Source organism: Triturus cristatus, chromosome 8, assembly GCF_964204655.1.
Source record: "Triturus cristatus chromosome 8, aTriCri1.1, whole genome shotgun sequence".
NCBI classification, from domain to species: domain Eukaryota; kingdom Metazoa; phylum Chordata; class Amphibia; order Caudata; family Salamandridae; genus Triturus; species Triturus cristatus.
In genome coordinates this window covers 735,824,106-735,845,278 of record NC_140591.1, presented here as the reverse complement: position 1 = coordinate 735,845,278, position 21,173 = coordinate 735,824,106, and the positions used below count along the sequence as shown (strand labels likewise).

General features: G+C 41.8%; 15 non-coding genes across 15 annotated transcripts; all 15 read right to left on the bottom strand.

The window, feature by feature from the left end:
- Positions 1–587: 587 nt before the first annotated feature.
- Positions 588–660, bottom strand: TRNAV-CAC (transfer RNA valine (anticodon CAC)). Its single transcript has one exon. It is a non-coding gene; the product is annotated as a tRNA-Val (tRNA).
- Positions 661–932: 272 nt separating this feature from the next.
- On the bottom strand, positions 933–1,004 carry TRNAP-UGG (transfer RNA proline (anticodon UGG)). The gene has a single exon. It is a non-coding gene; the product is annotated as a tRNA-Pro (tRNA).
- Positions 1,005–2,984: 1,980 nt separating this feature from the next.
- Positions 2,985–3,057, bottom strand: TRNAV-CAC (transfer RNA valine (anticodon CAC)). Its single transcript has one exon. It is a non-coding gene; the product is annotated as a tRNA-Val (tRNA).
- Positions 3,058–5,381: 2,324 nt separating this feature from the next.
- On the bottom strand, positions 5,382–5,454 carry TRNAV-CAC (transfer RNA valine (anticodon CAC)). Its single transcript has one exon. It is a non-coding gene; the product is annotated as a tRNA-Val (tRNA).
- Positions 5,455–5,726: 272 nt separating this feature from the next.
- On the bottom strand, positions 5,727–5,798 carry TRNAP-UGG (transfer RNA proline (anticodon UGG)). Its single transcript has one exon. It is a non-coding gene; the product is annotated as a tRNA-Pro (tRNA).
- A 1,980-nt stretch (positions 5,799–7,778) lies between these two features.
- On the bottom strand, positions 7,779–7,851 carry TRNAV-CAC (transfer RNA valine (anticodon CAC)). Its single transcript has one exon. It is a non-coding gene; the product is annotated as a tRNA-Val (tRNA).
- A 272-nt stretch (positions 7,852–8,123) lies between these two features.
- TRNAP-UGG (transfer RNA proline (anticodon UGG)) lies at positions 8,124–8,195 on the bottom strand. Its single transcript has one exon. It is a non-coding gene; the product is annotated as a tRNA-Pro (tRNA).
- A 1,980-nt stretch (positions 8,196–10,175) lies between these two features.
- Positions 10,176–10,248, bottom strand: TRNAV-CAC (transfer RNA valine (anticodon CAC)). Its single transcript has one exon. It is a non-coding gene; the product is annotated as a tRNA-Val (tRNA).
- A 2,324-nt stretch (positions 10,249–12,572) lies between these two features.
- TRNAV-CAC (transfer RNA valine (anticodon CAC)) lies at positions 12,573–12,645 on the bottom strand. The gene has a single exon. It is a non-coding gene; the product is annotated as a tRNA-Val (tRNA).
- A 272-nt stretch (positions 12,646–12,917) lies between these two features.
- TRNAP-UGG (transfer RNA proline (anticodon UGG)) lies at positions 12,918–12,989 on the bottom strand. Its single transcript has one exon. It is a non-coding gene; the product is annotated as a tRNA-Pro (tRNA).
- Positions 12,990–14,969: 1,980 nt separating this feature from the next.
- Positions 14,970–15,042, bottom strand: TRNAV-CAC (transfer RNA valine (anticodon CAC)). Its single transcript has one exon. It is a non-coding gene; the product is annotated as a tRNA-Val (tRNA).
- A 272-nt stretch (positions 15,043–15,314) lies between these two features.
- TRNAP-UGG (transfer RNA proline (anticodon UGG)) lies at positions 15,315–15,386 on the bottom strand. The gene has a single exon. It is a non-coding gene; the product is annotated as a tRNA-Pro (tRNA).
- A 1,980-nt stretch (positions 15,387–17,366) lies between these two features.
- Positions 17,367–17,439, bottom strand: TRNAV-CAC (transfer RNA valine (anticodon CAC)). Its single transcript has one exon. It is a non-coding gene; the product is annotated as a tRNA-Val (tRNA).
- Positions 17,440–17,711: 272 nt separating this feature from the next.
- TRNAP-UGG (transfer RNA proline (anticodon UGG)) lies at positions 17,712–17,783 on the bottom strand. The gene has a single exon. It is a non-coding gene; the product is annotated as a tRNA-Pro (tRNA).
- A 1,980-nt stretch (positions 17,784–19,763) lies between these two features.
- Positions 19,764–19,836, bottom strand: TRNAV-CAC (transfer RNA valine (anticodon CAC)). Its single transcript has one exon. It is a non-coding gene; the product is annotated as a tRNA-Val (tRNA).
- Positions 19,837–21,173: the final 1,337 nt, after the last annotated feature.

Sequence of the window (21,173 nt, the reverse complement as noted above, 5' to 3'; positions counted from 1 at the left end):
ATGTCGTGATAGAACAGTTGTGAATTGAGTAGAAGAAGGGCCCTGATGTGATACTTATTACATGCAGCCTGTAAGATAGTCAAACATGCAGGCTAGGAAGGAAGATGCAAATATCAATGTATTAGAAAAACACCTAAAGGCGAGTGATATGCTTTCATTCATGCATGGCTAGGAAAAATCGCCATACTGTTGCAAACATTCTTACACCACCAACTGGAAATAAATGATTCTGACATTAAACGTAAAGGTGACAATGCATTTGTATCATCACCCTGAGAAGGATCATCTTGGAATTGAGCCGAGGGCCTCTGCACTCAAAGCCAGAAACACTCCACTAAAATAAGATTCCTGTTGGTGCCAACAATTCTCCATGTTAATGCTTGTTCTAGGTGAGCAGTGAACCGATTGCAGGGCTCTTTTGAAAGCAAGGTCTGAGAACCAACAGATACATCCACACGCCGATTACTTTAGTGTTTTGAGAGAATTCCCTTTCTTGGAACGAGATTGCATGAAATAATCTTCAGGGCTTGGACAATTCCATGGCAAAACGGCACCTATCAACATTGTAGCCAACACAATATAACAACTGTTTCTGCCCGGTTTCGAACCGGGGACCTTTCGCGTGTGAGGCGAACGTGATAACCACTACACTACAGAAACAGATACCTACAGTTGATTTTTCTGTAATGAAACTGCTCCGAACTGGCTATTCCATGGGCCTCTGGCTTTAGATTTCTTTCATGCAACCTGCCCGACATCCCTAGCTGAACGCTCGTACATGCCATGCAAGACCAGATGTTTGGTATTAGCTCAGACTGGGCAGGGCTGAAGCATGAGACTCTAGCAAAGAATTATCCACTACTGCAAAGAAAAAATTGATGTTGGTTTTGAAACGCAAACTTCAAAACAACTTGAAAAGAGTACCAAGAAAAGGGCTCGTCCGGGATTTGAACCCGGGACCTCTCGCACCCAAAGCGAGAATCATACCCCTAGACCAACGAGCCCTCAAAATCCTCTTACCTCTCAAAAGCTAATACCGGCTCTAAGCCCGCAATGAAGATCATGCTGGTATCTTTATGATGCTTGGTCTGTGAATACGCATGAAAGTCAGTCTCAACTTACCCTTTCTCAAACGATAGCACTATCATTTACAAGTGTCTCCTTTTATTCCGTCCCAGCTTTGGACACGTCTTACAGGAAGTCAGCCCTTATTTATATATTTCTTCAGTGGCTGAAGCTTAATGAGAAAGAGTAACAAGTTGTTCATAACAACATAAGAAACACATTGTGCATTTTCTCTTAAATACTCCTTCACTTTGTGCCAAAAGAAATACCAAGGTGAATACCTAGGCCACAGATTCAAGCTAAAGATCTTCCTGCTGAATGCAAGGCGCATTAAAAACTGCATATCGCTGGACTAAAGCATTCCTTGCATAGCCTCTAACATCATAACATAACTGAGCTGCTAGCAGCAAGCTAACCAATACCTTTCTGAAATGAGAATGACATGTGCTTATCTGCTCAATCAGTGCTCAATCAGGCTCGATCAGGCGAGATTTAGAAAAGGTGGAAAGGGTCCAAGTGGATGCCCCTTCCTTTTTAGGGTGGGTCCTGCTGACTATCATAGGATTGCTTGTAAAAGTGGCCAGGGTCAGAGGAAAAGCTGCCAACACTTCTTAGCGTTCTCTATAGATGCAGCCATTTTCTGTGACTGTAATTTCGGCCTTTTCCCAGAAGTCTCTATTCTGCCTATGCAAATTAACAAAAGCAGTGCTTATTCCTCACTTGCTCAAATGTCCTTCCTGTCCAGAAAGCTCTGATTAAGCATGCTTATTTTCTTTTTCTGGGATATTTTAAATTGTTTCGCTGTCCAGTCTGTGGCAGTAGAAAGCTGCTTATGATGCCAGGTTTTGATGAATCCCCAAGGTACAAGTACAGAGGAATATATCAGTCTCTAGGATATGGAACTTTTAGCTAACACATCACAATATGTGATGCTTGCCAAGAAAACACTACATTCTGGAGCGCTGATGATCAGAACATTCTGCTCCTGAAGGATAGAAAAGACAGCTTGATTGAAATAAAGTCTGTTTATATTGACGCTCTCTCTCTCCCTATATATACATACATGCATACACACACACACACAGGTATGTCATGCATTTCTTCAGATTTGTTTCAACCATTTACCATTTATTGGAGAATCCCTACTTTTCAAGTGACTGCAAATGAAGTCATCTCTGGCACTTTTTGTGCAAAGTAAGAGACACACATGACACCTTTTTATAAAAGTCATCGGTTTCTTTGTTACTGTGTACTTTCAAAGCATGGGGCTTTCACACGTCAGGTAAACCTGATTACCACTACACAACAAAAGCAGATGCAGCTTTCTTATCTATGTCGTGATAGAACAGTTGTGAATTGAGTAGAAGAAGGGCCCTGATGTGATACTTATTACATGCAGCCTGTAAGATAGTCAAACATGCAGGCTAGGAAGGAAGATGCAAATATCAATGTATTAGAAAAACACCTAAAGGCGAGTGATATGCTTTCATTCATGCATGGCTAGGAAAAATCGCCATACTGTTGCAAACATTCTTACACCACCAACTGGAAATAAATGATTCTGACATTAAACGTAAAGGTGACAATGCATTTGTATCATCACCCTGAGAAGGATCATCTTGGAATTGAGCCGAGGGCCTCTGCACTCAAAGCCAGAAACACTCCACTAAAATAAGATTCCTGTTGGTGCCAACAATTCTCCATGTTAATGCTTGTTCTAGGTGAGCAGTGAACCGATTGCAGGGCTCTTTTGAAAGCAAGGTCTGAGAACCAACAGATACATCCACACGCCGATTACTTTAGTGTTTTGAGAGAATTCCCTTTCTTGGAACGAGATTGCATGAAATAATCTTCAGGGCTTGGACAATTCCATGGCAAAACGGCACCTATCAACATTGTAGCCAACACAATATAACAACTGTTTCTGCCCGGTTTCGAACCGGGGACCTTTCGCGTGTGAGGCGAACGTGATAACCACTACACTACAGAAACAGATACCTACAGTTGATTTTTCTGTAATGAAACTGCTCCGAACTGGCTATTCCATGGGCCTCTGGCTTTAGATTTCTTTCATGCAACCTGCCCGACATCCCTAGCTGAACGCTCGTACATGCCATGCAAGACCAGATGTTTGGTATTAGCTCAGACTGGGCAGGGCTGAAGCATGAGACTCTAGCAAAGAATTATCCACTACTGCAAAGAAAAAATTGATGTTGGTTTTGAAACGCAAACTTCAAAACAACTTGAAAAGAGTACCAAGAAAAGGGCTCGTCCGGGATTTGAACCCGGGACCTCTCGCACCCAAAGCGAGAATCATACCCCTCGACCAACGAGCCCTCAAAATCCTCTTACCTCTCAAAAGCTAATACCGGCTCTAAGCCCGCAATGAAGATCATGCTGGTATCTTTATGATGCTTGGTCTGTGAATACGCATGAAAGTCAGTCTCAACTTACCCTTTCTCAAACGATAGCACTATCATTTACAAGTGTCTCCTTTTATTCCGTCCCAGCTTTGGACACGTCTTACAGGAAGTCAGCCCTTATTTATATATTTCTTCAGTGGCTGAAGCTTAATGAGAAAGAGTAACAAGTTGTTCATAACAACATAAGAAACACATTGTGCATTTTCTCTTAAATACTCCTTCACTTTGTGCCAAAAGAAATACCAAGGTGAATACCTAGGCCACAGATTCAAGCTAAAGATCTTCCTGCTGAATGCAAGGCGCAATAAAAACTGCATATCGCTGGACTAAAGCATTCCTTGCATATCCTCTAACATCATAACATAACTGAGCTGCTAGCAGCAAGCTAACCAATACCTTTCTGAAATGAGAATGACATGTGCTTATCTGCTCAATCAGTGCTCAATCAGGCTCGATCAGGCGAGATTTAGAAAAGGTGGAAAGGGTCCAAGTGGATGCCCCTTCCTTTTTAGGGTGGGTCCTGCTGACTATCATAGGATTGCTTGTAAAAGTGGCCAGGGTCAGAGGAAAAGCTGCCAACACTTCTTAGCGTTCTCTATAGATGCAGCCATTTTCTGTGACTGTAATTTCGGCCTTTTCCCAGAAGTCTCTATTCTGCCTATGCAAATTAACAAAAGCAGTGCTTATTCCTCACTTGCTCAAATGTCCTTCCTGTCCAGAAAGCTCTGATTAAGCATGCTTATTTTCTTTTTCTGGGATATTTTAAATTGTTTCGCTGTCCAGTCTGTGGCAGTAGAAAGCTGCTTATGATGCCAGGTTTTGATGAATCCCCAAGGTACAAGTACAGAGGAATATATCAGTCTCTAGGATATGGAACTTTTAGCTAACACATCACAATATGTGATGCTTGCCAAGAAAACACTACATTCTGGAGCGCTGATGATCAGAACATTCTGCTCCTGAAGGATAGAAAAGACAGCTTGATTGAAATAAAGTCTGTTTATATTGACGCTCTCTCTCTCCCTATATATACATACATGCATACACACACACACACAGGTATGTCATGCATTTCTTCAGATTTGTTTCAACCATTTACCATTTATTGGAGAATCCCTACTTTTCAAGTGACTGCAAATGAAGTCATCTCTGGCACTTTTTGTGCAAAGTAAGAGACACACATGACACCTTTTTATAAAAGTCATCGGTTTCTTTGTTACTGTGTACTTTCAAAGCATGGGGCTTTCACACGTCAGGTAAACCTGATTACCACTACACAACAAAAGCAGATGCAGCTTTCTTATCTATGTCGTGATAGAACAGTTGTGAATTGAGTAGAAGAAGGGCCCTGATGTGATACTTATTACATGCAGCCTGTAAGATAGTCAAACATGCAGGCTAGGAAGGAAGATGCAAATATCAATGTATTAGAAAAACACCTAAAGGCGAGTGATATGCTTTCATTCATGCATGGCTAGGAAAAATCGCCATACTGTTGCAAACATTCTTACACCACCAACTGGAAATAAATGATTCTGACATTAAACGTAAAGGTGACAATGCATTTGTATCATCACCCTGAGAAGGATCATCTTGGAATTGAGCCGAGGGCCTCTGCACTCAAAGCCAGAAACACTCCACTAAAATAAGATTCCTGTTGGTGCCAACAATTCTCCATGTTAATGCTTGTTCTAGGTGAGCAGTGAACCGATTGCAGGGCTCTTTTGAAAGCAAGGTCTGAGAACCAACAGATACATCCACACGCCGATTACTTTAGTGTTTTGAGAGAATTCCCTTTCTTGGAACGAGATTGCATGAAATAATCTTCAGGGCTTGGACAATTCCATGGCAAAACGGCACCTATCAACATTGTAGCCAACACAATATAACAACTGTTTCTGCCCGGTTTCGAACCGGGGACCTTTCGCGTGTGAGGCGAACGTGATAACCACTACACTACAGAAACAGATACCTACAGTTGATTTTTCTGTAATGAAACTGCTCCGAACTGGCTATTCCATGGGCCTCTGGCTTTAGATTTCTTTCATGCAACCTGCCCGACATCCCTAGCTGAACGCTCGTACATGCCATGCAAGACCAGATGTTTGGTATTAGCTCAGACTGGGCAGGGCTGAAGCATGAGACTCTAGCAAAGAATTATCCACTACTGCAAAGAAAAAATTGATGTTGGTTTTGAAACGCAAACTTCAAAACAACTTGAAAAGAGTACCAAGAAAAGGGCTCGTCCGGGATTTGAACCCGGGACCTCTCGCACCCAAAGCGAGAATCATACCCCTAGACCAACGAGCCCTCAAAATCCTCTTACCTCTCAAAAGCTAATACCGGCTCTAAGCCCGCAATGAAGATCATGCTGGTATCTTTATGATGCTTGGTCTGTGAATACGCATGAAAGTCAGTCTCAACTTACCCTTTCTCAAACGATAGCACTATCATTTACAAGTGTCTCCTTTTATTCCGTCCCAGCTTTGGACACGTCTTACAGGAAGTCAGCCCTTATTTATATATTTCTTCAGTGGCTGAAGCTTAATGAGAAAGAGTAACAAGTTGTTCATAACAACATAAGAAACACATTGTGCATTTTCTCTTAAATACTCCTTCACTTTGTGCCAAAAGAAATACCAAGGTGAATACCTAGGCCACAGATTCAAGCTAAAGATCTTCCTGCTGAATGCAAGGCGCATTAAAAACTGCATATCGCTGGACTAAAGCATTCCTTGCATAGCCTCTAACATCATAACATAACTGAGCTGCTAGCAGCAAGCTAACCAATACCTTTCTGAAATGAGAATGACATGTGCTTATCTGCTCAATCAGTGCTCAATCAGGCTCGATCAGGCGAGATTTAGAAAAGGTGGAAAGGGTCCAAGTGGATGCCCCTTCCTTTTTAGGGTGGGTCCTGCTGACTATCATAGGATTGCTTGTAAAAGTGGCCAGGGTCAGAGGAAAAGCTGCCAACACTTCTTAGCGTTCTCTATAGATGCAGCCATTTTCTGTGACTGTAATTTCGGCCTTTTCCCAGAAGTCTCTATTCTGCCTATGCAAATTAACAAAAGCAGTGCTTATTCCTCACTTGCTCAAATGTCCTTCCTGTCCAGAAAGCTCTGATTAAGCATGCTTATTTTCTTTTTCTGGGATATTTTAAATTGTTTCGCTGTCCAGTCTGTGGCAGTAGAAAGCTGCTTATGATGCCAGGTTTTGATGAATCCCCAAGGTACAAGTACAGAGGAATATATCAGTCTCTAGGATATGGAACTTTTAGCTAACACATCACAATATGTGATGCTTGCCAAGAAAACACTACATTCTGGAGCGCTGATGATCAGAACATTCTGCTCCTGAAGGATAGAAAAGACAGCTTGATTGAAATAAAGTCTGTTTATATTGACGCTCTCTCTCTCCCTATATATACATACATGCATACACACACACACACAGGTATGTCATGCATTTCTTCAGATTTGTTTCAACCATTTACCATTTATTGGAGAATCCCTACTTTTCAAGTGACTGCAAATGAAGTCATCTCTGGCACTTTTTGTGCAAAGTAAGAGACACACATGACACCTTTTTATAAAAGTCATCGGTTTCTTTGTTACTGTGTACTTTCAAAGCATGGGGCTTTCACACGTCAGGTAAACCTGATTACCACTACACAACAAAAGCAGATGCAGCTTTCTTATCTATGTCGTGATAGAACAGTTGTGAATTGAGTAGAAGAAGGGCCCTGATGTGATACTTATTACATGCAGCCTGTAAGATAGTCAAACATGCAGGCTAGGAAGGAAGATGCAAATATCAATGTATTAGAAAAACACCTAAAGGCGAGTGATATGCTTTCATTCATGCATGGCTAGGAAAAATCGCCATACTGTTGCAAACATTCTTACACCACCAACTGGAAATAAATGATTCTGACATTAAACGTAAAGGTGACAATGCATTTGTATCATCACCCTGAGAAGGATCATCTTGGAATTGAGCCGAGGGCCTCTGCACTCAAAGCCAGAAACACTCCACTAAAATAAGATTCCTGTTGGTGCCAACAATTCTCCATGTTAATGCTTGTTCTAGGTGAGCAGTGAACCGATTGCAGGGCTCTTTTGAAAGCAAGGTCTGAGAACCAACAGATACATCCACACGCCGATTACTTTAGTGTTTTGAGAGAATTCCCTTTCTTGGAACGAGATTGCATGAAATAATCTTCAGGGCTTGGACAATTCCATGGCAAAACGGCACCTATCAACATTGTAGCCAACACAATATAACAACTGTTTCTGCCCGGTTTCGAACCGGGGACCTTTCGCGTGTGAGGCGAACGTGATAACCACTACACTACAGAAACAGATACCTACAGTTGATTTTTCTGTAATGAAACTGCTCCGAACTGGCTATTCCATGGGCCTCTGGCTTTAGATTTCTTTCATGCAACCTGCCCGACATCCCTAGCTGAACGCTCGTACATGCCATGCAAGACCAGATGTTTGGTATTAGCTCAGACTGGGCAGGGCTGAAGCATGAGACTCTAGCAAAGAATTATCCACTACTGCAAAGAAAAAATTGATGTTGGTTTTGAAACGCAAACTTCAAAACAACTTGAAAAGAGTACCAAGAAAAGGGCTCGTCCGGGATTTGAACCCGGGACCTCTCGCACCCAAAGCGAGAATCATACCCCTAGACCAACGAGCCCTCAAAATCCTCTTACCTCTCAAAAGCTAATACCGGCTCTAAGCCCGCAATGAAGATCATGCTGGTATCTTTATGATGCTTGGTCTGTGAATACGCATGAAAGTCAGTCTCAACTTACCCTTTCTCAAACGATAGCACTATCATTTACAAGTGTCTCCTTTTATTCCGTCCCAGCTTTGGACACGTCTTACAGGAAGTCAGCCCTTATTTATATATTTCTTCAGTGGCTGAAGCTTAATGAGAAAGAGTAACAAGTTGTTCATAACAACATAAGAAACACATTGTGCATTTTCTCTTAAATACTCCTTCACTTTGTGCCAAAAGAAATACCAAGGTGAATACCTAGGCCACAGATTCAAGCTAAAGATCTTCCTGCTGAATGCAAGGCGCATTAAAAACTGCATATCGCTGGACTAAAGCATTCCTTGCATAGCCTCTAACATCATAACATAACTGAGCTGCTAGCAGCAAGCTAACCAATACCTTTCTGAAATGAGAATGACATGTGCTTATCTGCTCAATCAGTGCTCAATCAGGCTCGATCAGGCGAGATTTAGAAAAGGTGGAAAGGGTCCAAGTGGATGCCCCTTCCTTTTTAGGGTGGGTCCTGCTGACTATCATAGGATTGCTTGTAAAAGTGGCCAGGGTCAGAGGAAAAGCTGCCAACACTTCTTAGCGTTCTCTATAGATGCAGCCATTTTCTGTGACTGTAATTTCGGCCTTTTCCCAGAAGTCTCTATTCTGCCTATGCAAATTAACAAAAGCAGTGCTTATTCCTCACTTGCTCAAATGTCCTTCCTGTCCAGAAAGCTCTGATTAAGCATGCTTATTTTCTTTTTCTGGGATATTTTAAATTGTTTCGCTGTCCAGTCTGTGGCAGTAGAAAGCTGCTTATGATGCCAGGTTTTGATGAATCCCCAAGGTACAAGTACAGAGGAATATATCAGTCTCTAGGATATGGAACTTTTAGCTAACACATCACAATATGTGATGCTTGCCAAGAAAACACTACATTCTGGAGCGCTGATGATCAGAACATTCTGCTCCTGAAGGATAGAAAAGACAGCTTGATTGAAATAAAGTCTGTTTATATTGACGCTCTCTCTCTCCCTATATATACATACATGCATACACACACACACACAGGTATGTCATGCATTTCTTCAGATTTGTTTCAACCATTTACCATTTATTGGAGAATCCCTACTTTTCAAGTGACTGCAAATGAAGTCATCTCTGGCACTTTTTGTGCAAAGTAAGAGACACACATGACACCTTTTTATAAAAGTCATCGGTTTCTTTGTTACTGTGTACTTTCAAAGCATGGGGCTTTCACACGTCAGGTAAACCTGATTACCACTACACAACAAAAGCAGATGCAGCTTTCTTATCTATGTCGTGATAGAACAGTTGTGAATTGAGTAGAAGAAGGGCCCTGATGTGATACTTATTACATGCAGCCTGTAAGATAGTCAAACATGCAGGCTAGGAAGGAAGATGCAAATATCAATGTATTAGAAAAACACCTAAAGGCGAGTGATATGCTTTCATTCATGCATGGCTAGGAAAAATCGCCATACTGTTGCAAACATTCTTACACCACCAACTGGAAATAAATGATTCTGACATTAAACGTAAAGGTGACAATGCATTTGTATCATCACCCTGAGAAGGATCATCTTGGAATTGAGCCGAGGGCCTCTGCACTCAAAGCCAGAAACACTCCACTAAAATAAGATTCCTGTTGGTGCCAACAATTCTCCATGTTAATGCTTGTTCTAGGTGAGCAGTGAACCGATTGCAGGGCTCTTTTGAAAGCAAGGTCTGAGAACCAACAGATACATCCACACGCCGATTACTTTAGTGTTTTGAGAGAATTCCCTTTCTTGGAACGAGATTGCATGAAATAATCTTCAGGGCTTGGACAATTCCATGGCAAAACGGCACCTATCAACATTGTAGCCAACACAATATAACAACTGTTTCTGCCCGGTTTCGAACCGGGGACCTTTCGCGTGTGAGGCGAACGTGATAACCACTACACTACAGAAACAGATACCTACAGTTGATTTTTCTGTAATGAAACTGCTCCGAACTGGCTATTCCATGGGCCTCTGGCTTTAGATTTCTTTCATGCAACCTGCCCGACATCCCTAGCTGAACGCTCGTACATGCCATGCAAGACCAGATGTTTGGTATTAGCTCAGACTGGGCAGGGCTGAAGCATGAGACTCTAGCAAAGAATTATCCACTACTGCAAAGAAAAAATTGATGTTGGTTTTGAAACGCAAACTTCAAAACAACTTGAAAAGAGTACCAAGAAAAGGGCTCGTCCGGGATTTGAACCCGGGACCTCTCGCACCCAAAGCGAGAATCATACCCCTCGACCAACGAGCCCTCAAAATCCTGTTTCCTCTCAAAAGCTAATACCGGCTCTAAGCCCGCAATGAAGATCATGCTGGTATCTTTATGATGCTTGGTCTGTGAATACGCATGAAAGTCAGTCTCAACTTACCCTTTCTCAAACGATAGCACTATCATTTACAAGTGTCTCCTTTTATTCCGTCCCAGCTTTGGACACGTCTTACAGGAAGTCAGCCCTTATTTATATATTTCTTCAGTGGCTGAAGCTTAATGAGAAAGAGTAACAAGTTGTTCATAACAACATAAGAAACACATTGTGCATTTTCTCTTAAATACTCCTTCACTTTGTGCCAAAAGAAATACCAAGGTGAATACCTAGGCCACAGATTCAAGCTAAAGATCTTCCTGCTGAATGCAAGGCGCAATAAAAACTGCATATCGCTGGACTAAAGCATTCCTTGCATAGCCTCTAACATCATAACATAACTGAGCTGCTAGCAGCAAGCTAACCAATACCTTTCTGAAATGAGAATGACATGTGCTTATCTGCTCAATCAGTGCTCAATCAGGCTCAATCAGGCGAGATTTAGAAAAGGTGGAAAGGGTCCAAGTGGATGCCCCTTCCTTTTTAGGGTGGGTCCTGCTGACTATCATAGGATTGCTTGTAAAAGTGGCCAGGGTCAGAGGAAAAGCTGCCAACACTTCTTAGCGTTCTCTATAGATGCAGCCATTTTCTGTGACTGTAATTTCGGCCTTTTCCCAGAAGTCTCTATTCTGCCTATGCAAATTAACAAAAGCAGTGCTTATTCCTCACTTGCTCAAATGTCCTTCCTGTCCAGAAAGCTCTGATTAAGCATGCTTATTTTCTTTTTCTGGGATATTTTAAATTGTTTCGCTGTCCAGTCTGTGGCAGTAGAAAGCTGCTTATGATGCCAGGTTTTGATGAATCCCCAAGGTACAAGTACAGAGGAATATATCAGTCTCTAGGATATGGAACTTTTAGCTAACACATCACAATATGTGATGCTTGCCAAGAAAACACTACATTCTGGAGCGCTGATGATCAGAACATTCTGCTCCTGAAGGATAGAAAAGACAGCTTGATTGAAATAAAGTCTGTTTATATTGACGCTCTCTCTCTCCCTATATATACATACATGCATACACACACACACACAGGTATGTCATGCATTTCTTCAGATTTGTTTCAACCATTTACCATTTATTGGAGAATCCCTACTTTTCAAGTGACTGCAAATGAAGTCATCTCTGGCACTTTTTGTGCAAAGTAAGAGACACACATGACACCTTTTTATAAAAGTCATCGGTTTCTTTGTTACTGTGTACTTTCAAAGCATGGGGCTTTCACACGTCAGGTAAACCTGATTACCACTACACAACAAAAGCAGATGCAGCTTTCTTATCTATGTCGTGATAGAACAGTTGTGAATTGAGTAGAAGAAGGGCCCTGATGTGATACTTATTACATGCAGCCTGTAAGATAGTCAAACATGCAGGCTAGGAAGGAAGATGCAAATATCAATGTATTAGAAAAACACCTAAAGGCGAGTGATATGCTTTCATTCATGCATGGCTAGGAAAAATCGCCATACTGTTGCAAACATTCTTACACCACCAACTGGAAATAAATGATTCTGACATTAAACGTAAAGGTGACAATGCATTTGTATCATCACCCTGAGAAGGATCATCTTGGAATTGAGCCGAGGGCCTCTGCACTCAAAGCCAGAAACACTCCACTAAAATAAGATTCCTGTTGGTGCCAACAATTCTCCATGTTAATGCTTGTTCTAGGTGAGCAGTGAACCGATTGCAGGGCTCTTTTGAAAGCAAGGTCTGAGAACCAACAGATACATCCACACGCCGATTACTTTAGTGTTTTGAGAGAATTCCCTTTCTTGGAACGAGATTGCATGAAATAATCTTCAGGGCTTGGACAATTCCATGGCAAAACGGCACCTATCAACATTGTAGCCAACACAATATAACAACTGTTTCTGCCCGGTTTCGAACCGGGGACCTTTCGCGTGTGAGGCGAACGTGATAACCACTACACTACAGAAACAGATACCTACAGTTGATTTTTCTGTAATGAAACTGCTCCGAACTGGCTATTCCATGGGCCTCTGGCTTTAGATTTCTTTCATGCAACCTGCCCGACATCCCTAGCTGAACGCTCGTACATGCCATGCAAGACCAGATGTTTGGTATTAGCTCAGACTGGGCAGGGCTGAAGCATGAGACTCTAGCAAAGAATTATCCACTACTGCAAAGAAAAAATTGATGTTGGTTTTGAAACGCAAACTTCAAAACAACTTGAAAAGAGTACCAAGAAAAGGGCTCGTCCGGGATTTGAACCCGGGACCTCTCGCACCCAAAGCGAGAATCATACCCCTAGACCAACGAGCCCTCAAAATCCTCTTACCTCTCAAAAGCTAATACCGGCTCTAAGCCCGCAATGAAGATCATGCTGGTATCTTTATGATGCTTGGTCTGTGAATACGCATGAAAGTCAGTCTCAACTTACCCTTTCTCAAACGATAGCACTATCATTTACAAGTGTCTCCTTTTATTCCGTCCCAGCTTTGGACACGTCTTACAGGAAGTCAGCCCTTATTTATATATTTCTTCAGTGGCTGAAGCTTAATGAGAAAGAGTAACAAGTTGTTCATAACAACATAAGAAACACATTGTGCATTTTCTCTTAAATACTCCTTCACTTTGTGCCAAAAGAAATACCAAGGTGAATACCTAGGCCACAGATTCAAGCTAAAGATCTTCCTGCTGAATGCAAGGCGCATTAAAAACTGCATATCGCTGGACTAAAGCATTCCTTGCATAGCCTCTAACATCATAACATAACTGAGCTGCTAGCAGCAAGCTAACCAATACCTTTCTGAAATGAGAATGACATGTGCTTATCTGCTCAATCAGTGCTCAATCAGGCTCGATCAGGCGAGATTTAGAAAAGGTGGAAAGGGTCCAAGTGGATGCCCCTTCCTTTTTAGGGTGGGTCCTGCTGACTATCATAGGATTGCTTGTAAAAGTGGCCAGGGTCAGAGGAAAAGCTGCCAACACTTCTTAGCGTTCTCTATAGATGCAGCCATTTTCTGTGACTGTAATTTCGGCCTTTTCCCAGAAGTCTCTATTCTGCCTATGCAAATTAACAAAAGCAGTGCTTATTCCTCACTTGCTCAAATGTCCTTCCTGTCCAGAAAGCTCTGATTAAGCATGCTTATTTTCTTTTTCTGGGATATTTTAAATTGTTTCGCTGTCCAGTCTGTGGCAGTAGAAAGCTGCTTATGATGCCAGGTTTTGATGAATCCCCAAGGTACAAGTACAGAGGAATATATCAGTCTCTAGGATATGGAACTTTTAGCTAACACATCACAATATGTGATGCTTGCCAAGAAAACACTACATTCTGGAGCGCTGATGATCAGAACATTCTGCTCCTGAAGGATAGAAAAGACAGCTTGATTGAAATAAAGTCTGTTTATATTGACGCTCTCTCTCTCCCTATATATACATACATGCATACACACACACACACAGGTATGTCATGCATTTCTTCAGATTTGTTTCAACCATTTACCATTTATTGGAGAATCCCTACTTTTCAAGTGACTGCAAATGAAGTCATCTCTGGCACTTTTTGTGCAAAGTAAGAGACACACATGACACCTTTTTATAAAAGTCATCGGTTTCTTTGTTACTGTGTACTTTCAAAGCATGGGGCTTTCACACGTCAGGTAAACCTGATTACCACTACACAACAAAAGCAGATGCAGCTTTCTTATCTATGTCGTGATAGAACAGTTGTGAATTGAGTAGAAGAAGGGCCCTGATGTGATACTTATTACATGCAGCCTGTAAGATAGTCAAACATGCAGGCTAGGAAGGAAGATGCAAATATCAATGTATTAGAAAAACACCTAAAGGCGAGTGATATGCTTTCATTCATGCATGGCTAGGAAAAATCGCCATACTGTTGCAAACATTCTTACACCACCAACTGGAAATAAATGATTCTGACATTAAACGTAAAGGTGACAATGCATTTGTATCATCACCCTGAGAAGGATCATCTTGGAATTGAGCCGAGGGCCTCTGCACTCAAAGCCAGAAACACTCCACTAAAATAAGATTCCTGTTGGTGCCAACAATTCTCCATGTTAATGCTTGTTCTAGGTGAGCAGTGAACCGATTGCAGGGCTCTTTTGAAAGCAAGGTCTGAGAACCAACAGATACATCCACACGCCGATTACTTTAGTGTTTTGAGAGAATTCCCTTTCTTGGAACGAGATTGCATGAAATAATCTTCAGGGCTTGGACAATTCCATGGCAAAACGGCACCTATCAACATTGTAGCCAACACAATATAACAACTGTTTCTGCCCGGTTTCGAACCGGGGACCTTTCGCGTGTGAGGCGAACGTGATAACCACTACACTACAGAAACAGATACCTACAGTTGATTTTTCTGTAATGAAACTGCTCCGAACTGGCTATTCCATGGGCCTCTGGCTTTAGATTTCTTTCATGCAACCTGCCCGACATCCCTAGCTGAACGCTCGTACATGCCATGCAAGACCAGATGTTTGGTATTAGCTCAGACTGGGCAGGGCTGAAGCATGAGACTCTAGCAAAGAATTATCCACTACTGCAAAGAAAAAATTGATGTTGGTTTTGAAACGCAAACTTCAAAACAACTTGAAAAGAGTACCAAGAAAAGGGCTCGTCCGGGATTTGAACCCGGGACCTCTCGCACCCAAAGCGAGAATCATACCCCTAGACCAACGAGCCCTCAAAATCCTCTTACCTCTCAAAAGCTAATACCGGCTCTAAGCCCGCAATGAAGATCATGCTGGTATCTTTATGATGCTTGGTCTGTGAATACGCATGAAAGTCAGTCTCAACTTACCCTTTCTCAAACGATAGCACTATCATTTACAAGTGTCTCCTTTTATTCCGTCCCAGCTTTGGACACGTCTTACAGGAAGTCAGCCCTTATTTATATATTTCTTCAGTGGCTGAAGCTTAATGAGAAAGAGTAACAAGTTGTTCATAACAACATAAGAAACACATTGTGCATTTTCTCTTAAATACTCCTTCACTTTGAGCCAAAAGAAATACCAAGGTGAATACCTAGGCCACAGATTCAAGCTAAAGATCTTCCTGCTGAATGCAAGGCGCATTAAAAACTGCATATCGCTGGACTAAAGCATTCCTTGCATAGCCTCTAACATCATAACATAACTGAGCTGCTAGCAGCAAGCTAACCAATACCTTTCTGAAATGAGAATGACATGTGCTTATCTGCTCAATCAGTGCTCAATCAGGCTCGATCAGGCGAGATTTAGAAAAGGTGGAAAGGGTCCAAGTGGATGCCCCTTCCTTTTTAGGGTGGGTCCTGCTGACTATCATAGGATTGCTTGTAAAAGTGGCCAGGGTCAGAGGAAAAGCTGCCAACACTTCTTAGCGTTCTCTATAGATGCAGCCATTTTCTGTGACTGTAATTTCGGCCTTTTCCCAGAAGTCTCTATTCTGCCTATGCAAATTAACAAAAGCAGTGCTTATTCCTCACTTGCTCAAATGTCCTTCCTGTCCAGAAAGCTCTGATTAAGCATGCTTATTTTCTTTTTCTGGGATATTTTAAATTGTTTCGCTGTCCAGTCTGTGGCAGTAGAAAGCTGCTTATGATGCCAGGTTTTGATGAATCCCCAAGGTACAAGTACAGAGGAATATATCAGTCTCTAGGATATGGAACTTTTAGCTAACACATCACAATATGTAATGCTTGCCAAGAAAACACTACATTCTGGAGCGCTGATGATCAGAACATTCTGCTCCTGAAGGATAGAAAAGACAGCTTGATTGAAATAAAGTCTGTTTATATTGACGCTCTCTCTCTCCCTATATATACATACATGCATACACACACACACACAGGTATGTCATGCATTTCTTCAGATTTGTTTCAACCATTTACCATTTATTGGAGAATCCCTACTTTTCAAGTGACTGCAAATGAAGTCATCTCTGGCACTTTTTGTGCAAAGTAAGAGACACACATGACACCTTTTTATAAAAGTCATCGGTTTCTTTGTTACTGTGTACTTTCAAAGCATGGGGCTTTCACACGTCAGGTAAACCTGATTACCACTACACAACAAAAGCAGATGCAGCTTTCTTATCTATGTCGTGATAGAACAGTTGTGAATTGAGTAGAAGAAGGGCCCTGATGTGATACTTATTACATGCAGCCTGTAAGATAGTCAAACATGCAGGCTAGGAAGGAAGATGCAAATATCAATGTATTAGAAAAACACCTAAAGGCGAGTGATATGCTTTCATTCATGCATGGCTAGGAAAAATCGCCATACTGTTGCAAACATTCTTACACCACCAACTGGAAATAAATGATTCTGACATTAAACGTAAAGGTGACAATGCATTTGTATCATCACCCTGAGAAGGATCATCTTGGAATTGAGCCGAGGGCCTCTGCACTCAAAGCCAGAAACACTCCACTAAAATAAGATTCCTGTTGGTGCCAACAATTCTCCATGTTAATGCTTGTTCTAGGTGAGCAGTGAACCGATTGCAGGGCTCTTTTGAAAGCAAGGTCTGAGAACCAACAGATACATCCACACGCCGATTACTTTAGTGTTTTGAGAGAATTCCCTTTCTTGGAACGAGATTGCATGAAATAATCTTCAGGGCTTGGACAATTCCATGGCAAAACGGCACCTATCAACATTGTAGCCAACACAATATAACAACTGTTTCTGCCCGGTTTCGAACCGGGGACCTTTCGCGTGTGAGGCGAACGTGATAACCACTACACTACAGAAACAGATACCTACAGTTGATTTTTCTGTAATGAAACTGCTCCGAACTGGCTATTCCATGGGCCTCTGGCTTTAGATTTCTTTCATGCAACCTGCCCGACATCCCTAGCTGAACGCTCGTACATGCCATGCAAGACCAGATGTTTGGTATTAGCTCAGACTGGGCAGGGCTGAAGCATGAGACTCTAGCAAAGAATTATCCACTACTGCAAAGAAAAAATTGATGTTGGTTTTGAAACGCAAACTTCAAAACAACTTGAAAAGAGTACCAAGAAAAGGGCTCGTCCGGGATTTGAACCCGGGACCTCTCGCACCCAAAGCGAGAATCATACCCCTAGACCAACGAGCCCTCAAAATCCTCTTACCTCTCAAAAGCTAATACCGGCTCTAAGCCCGCAATGAAGATCATGCTGGTATCTTTATGATGCTTGGTCTGTGAATACGCATGAAAGTCAGTCTCAACTTACCCTTTCTCAAACGATAGCACTATCATTTACAAGTGTCTCCTTTTATTCCGTCCCAGCTTTGGACACGTCTTACAGGAAGTCAGCCCTTATTTATATATTTCTTCAGTGGCTGAAGCTTAATGAGAAAGAGTAACAAGTTGTTCATAACAACATAAGAAACACATTGTGCATTTTCTCTCAAATACTCCTTCACTTTGTGCCAAAAGAAATACCAAGGTGAATACCTAGGCCACAGATTCAAGCTAAAGATCTTCCTGCTGAATGCAAGGCGCAATAAAAACTGCATATCGCTGGACTAAAGCATTCCTTGCATAGCCTCTAACATCATAACATAACTGAGCTGCTAGCAGCAAGCTAACCAATACCTTTCTGAAATGAGAATGACATGTGCTTATCTGCTCAATCAGTGCTCAATCAGGCTCGATCAGGCGAGATTTAGAAAAGGTGGAAAGGGTCCAAGTGGATGCCCCTTCCTTTTTAGGGTGGGTCCTGCTGACTATCATAGGATTGCTTGTAAAAGTGGCCAGGGTCAGAGGAAAAGCTGCCAACACTTCTTAGCGTTCTCTATAGATGCAGCCATTTTCTGTGACTGTAATTTCGGCCTTTTCCCAGAAGTCTCTATTCTGCCTATGCAAATTAACAAAAGCAGTGCTTATTCCTCACTTGCTCAAATGTCCTTCCTGTCCAGAAAGCTCTGATTAAGCATGCTTATTTTCTTTTTCTGGGATATTTTAAATTGTTTCGCTGTCCAGTCTGTGGCAGTAGAAAGCTGCTTATGATGCCAGGTTTTGATGAATCCCCAAGGTACAAGTACAGAGGAATATATCAGTCTCTAGGATATGGAACTTTTAGCTAACACATCACAATATGTGATGCTTGCCAAGAAAACACTACATTCTGGAGCGCTGATGATCAGAACATTCTGCTCCTGAAGGATAGAAAAGACAGCTTGATTGAAATAAAGTCTGTTTATATTGACGCTCTCTCTCTCCCTATATATACATACATGCATACACACACACACACAGGTATGTCATGCATTTCTTCAGATTTGTTTCAACCATTTACCATTTATTGGAGAATCCCTACTTTTCAAGTGACTGCAAATGAAGTCATCTCTGGCACTTTTTGTGCAAAGTAAGAGACACACATGACACCTTTTTATAAAAGTCATCGGTTTCTTTGTTACTGTGTACTTTCAAAGCATGGGGCTTTCACACGTCAGGTAAACCTGATTACCACTACACAACAAAAGCAGATGCAGCTTTCTTATCTATGTCGTGATAGAACAGTTGTGAATTGAGTAGAAGAAGGGCCCTGATGTGATACTTATTACATGCAGCCTGTAAGATAGTCAAACATGCAGGCTAGGAAGGAAGATGCAAATATCAATGTATTAGAAAAACACCTAAAGGCGAGTGATATGCTTTCATTCATGCATGGCTAGGAAAAATCGCCATACTGTTGCAAACATTCTTACACCACCAACTGGAAATAAATGATTCTGACATTAAACGTAAAGGTGACAATGCATTTGTATCATCACCCTGAGAAGGATCATCTTGGAATTGAGCCGAGGGCCTCTGCACTCAAAGCCAGAAACACTCCACTAAAATAAGATTCCTGTTGGTGCCAACAATTCTCCATGTTAATGCTTGTTCTAGGTGAGCAGTGAACCGATTGCAGGGCTCTTTTGAAAGCAAGGTCTGAGAACCAACAGATACATCCACACGCCGATTACTTTAGTGTTTTGAGAGAATTCCCTTTCTTGGAACGAGATTGCATGAAATAATCTTCAGGGCTTGGACAATTCCATGGCAAAACGGCACCTATCAACATTGTAGCCAACACAATATAACAACTGTTTCTGCCCGGTTTCGAACCGGGGACCTTTCGCGTGTGAGGCGAACGTGATAACCACTACACTACAGAAACAGATACCTACAGTTGATTTTTCTGTAATGAAACTGCTCCGAACTGGCTATTCCATGGGCCTCTGGCTTTAGATTTCTTTCATGCAACCTGCCCGACATCCCTAGCTGAACGCTCGTACATGCCATGCAAGACCAGATGTTTGGTATTAGCTCAGACTGGGCAGGGCTGAAGCATGAGACTCTAGCAAAGAATTATCCACTACTGCAAAGAAAAAATTGATGTTGGTTTTGAAACGCAAACTTCAAAACAACTTGAAAAGAGTACCAAGAAAAGGGCTCGTCCGGGATTTGAACCCGGGACCTCTCGCACCCAAAGCGAGAATCATACCCCTCGACCAACGAGCCCTCAAAATCCTCTTACCTCTCAAAAGCTAATACCGGCTCTAAGCCCGCAATGAAGATCATGCTGGTATCTTTATGATGCTTGGTCTGTGAATACGCATGAAAGTCAGTCTCAACTTACCCTTTCTCAAACGATAGCACTATCATTTACAAGTGTCTCCTTTTATTCCGTCCCAGCTTTGGACACGTCTTACAGGAAGTCAGCCCTTATTTATATATTTCTTCAGTGGCTGAAGCTTAATGAGAAAGAGTAACAAGTTGTTCATAACAACATAAGAAACACATTGTGCATTTTCTCTTAAATACTCCTTCACTTTGTGCCAAAAGAAATACCAAGGTGAATACCTAGGCCACAGATTCAAGCTAAAGATCTTCCTGCTGAATGCAAGGCGCAATAAAAACTGCATATCGCTGGACTAAAGCATTCCTTGCATAGCCTCTAACATCATAACATAACTGAGCTGCTAGCAGCAAGCTAACCAATACCTTTCTGAAATGAGAATGACATGTGCTTATCTGCTCAATCAGTGCTCAATCAGGCTCGATCAGGCGAGATTTAGAAAAGGTGGAAAGGGTCCAAGTGGATGCCCCTTCCTTTTTAGGGTGGGTCCTGCTGACTATCATAGGATTGCTTGTAAAAGTGGCCAGGGTCAGAGGAAAAGCTGCCAACACTTCTTAGCGTTCTCTATAGATGCAGCCATTTTCTGTGACTGTAATTTCGGCCTTTTCCCAGAAGTCTCTATTCTGCCTATGCAAATTAACAAAAGCAGTGCTTATTCCTCACTTGCTCAAATGTCCTTCCTGTCCAGAAAGCTCTGATTAAGCATGCTTATTTTCTTTTTCTGGGATATTTTAAATTGTTTCGCTGTCCAGTCTGTGGCAGTAGAAAGCTGCTTATGATGCCAGGTTTTGATGAATCCCCAAGGTACAAGTACAGAGGAATATATCAGTCTCTAGGATATGGAACTTTTAGCTAACACATCACAATATGTGATG